Raw genomic sequence first — 1757 nt, forward strand, 5'->3', positions numbered from 1 at the left:
CGCGTGGGATGTATTTTTGAATTGGTGTGGCGAGTCAAATACATTAAATAAGTGGGTGGAAAATATGTACATATTTTATTTATTTTTTTCTTTTAACTTGGCGTGCGCGGGGTCTTCGTCCAGCCCCGTGGTAATGCATTTTTGATTTGGTGGGCGCGCGACTTCACCCCGACCCGCGAAGATGTATTTTTGATTTGGTGTGGCGGGGCAATACATTAAATAGGTGGATGGTATGTGCAAATTTTATTTATTTTTTTCTTTTAACTTGGTGTGCGCGGGCTTCACCCCACCCCGTGGCGATACATTTTTTATTTGGTGCGCGTGGGACTTCGCCCCGACTTGCGGCGATGCATTTTTGATTTGGTGTGCGCGGAACTTCGCCCCCCCGTGGCGTTGTTTTTTTTTATTTGGTGCGCGGGGAAAATATATTGAGTATGAGGATAATATGTGCAGATTTTATTTTATTTTTCCTTTTATTTTCGCAGAAAATATATGAATTTTTTTCCCTTTTATATATTAATTTGGAAAAAGAAAGTCCTAATATAGCAGTTACTCGATTACCAAATTGAATTTGGACTTCCATAAAAAATAGTCATAATATAATAATTACTCAGATTTCCAAGTTGAATTTGGACTTCCATAAAAATAGTCCTAATAAGTTATGTTTTCCTTTTAATTTTGTAATTTTTAAAACAATCATATGTTGCCAAGTGTCCTCACCTAAATATTGTCACTCCATGAATTCCAACAATTTGATTTCCTTTTTTTAATATTTTTTCTATTCTTTTTAAACCAATTATACGTTGCCAAGTGTCCTCACAAAAACGCTCGTTTCACAAACTAAAAAAAACCTATTTCGACCAATAGGAAGCAAGGATTCCCTCACCATTCAACGTGAGAGTTTTTTTTGTTTAGGCCTTTGAGTCTTTAGATGAGAGAATGATGAGCAAAAACTAGAATCCAAAATGCTTAGATTTCATACTTTAAGCTTAAGGTGTAGACAAGTTATAAAAATTGTGACCGTAGAGATTCGAACTCTAAACCGCCCCAGAAGAGGAATCTAGAAACTGTGACCTCATAATATCTATGGGCTTTGGCTGTTGGTATAGTCTCACATTCCCTAGTTTACAAAACAGAGATTGGTTTAAATAGGCTGAGCTTCCACTTTAGCTCGCCCCTTCCGGGACATCCGATAAAATCGGAACGATACAGAGAAGATTAGCATGGCCCCTGCGCAAGTAGCTACATTGGACAAAGGAAGGAGATATATCATCAAGCATACACGACATTTTTTGAGAAAGCAATTTTGCAGATTTAATATTCAGCTTAGGTACAAGTGTGGATTCACGCATTCAGTATGTTTTTTTAAGCAATTCGATGCCTGGTGAATTTGCTTGTATTGCTCCTGTTGAATTATCTGACAACTCAAGTGATTCAGTTTCATGTGATAAGCACAGGTGAACACCCCGCCAGTCTTTTGACTAGCTGATGATTACCTGGTAAACATTTGCATTACTTGAAGTAATGTCAGATATCGTCAAGCCTATGGGGTGTGCTTGATATAAATAAACAGATTCAAGTCGAGTCCTGAAGAGTGAGTGGGTGTAGGGCTACATAAACAGATTTTCGAAGTACATCCAAAACCGTCATCCTCCGTTCAATGCAATTCTCCTGCTGATGCCTATAAAAGGAACGATGAGAAGAATGCATTCATTCCGTTACTCGTAACAGTTTCTGATCCCCCCCCCCCCCCCCCC

General features: G+C 38.6%; 1 non-coding gene across 1 annotated transcript; it reads left to right on the forward strand.

The window, feature by feature from the left end:
• Positions 1-1173: 1173 nt before the first annotated feature.
• Positions 1174-1274, forward strand: LOC113284743. The gene has a single exon (XR_003328363.1). It is a non-coding gene; the product is annotated as a U6 spliceosomal RNA (small nuclear RNA).
• The last annotated feature ends 483 nt before the right edge of the window (positions 1275-1757 follow it).

Source organism: Papaver somniferum, chromosome 5 (assembly GCF_003573695.1).
Source record: "Papaver somniferum cultivar HN1 chromosome 5, ASM357369v1, whole genome shotgun sequence".
In the NCBI taxonomy this organism is placed as follows: Eukaryota; Viridiplantae; Streptophyta; class Magnoliopsida; order Ranunculales; family Papaveraceae; genus Papaver; species Papaver somniferum.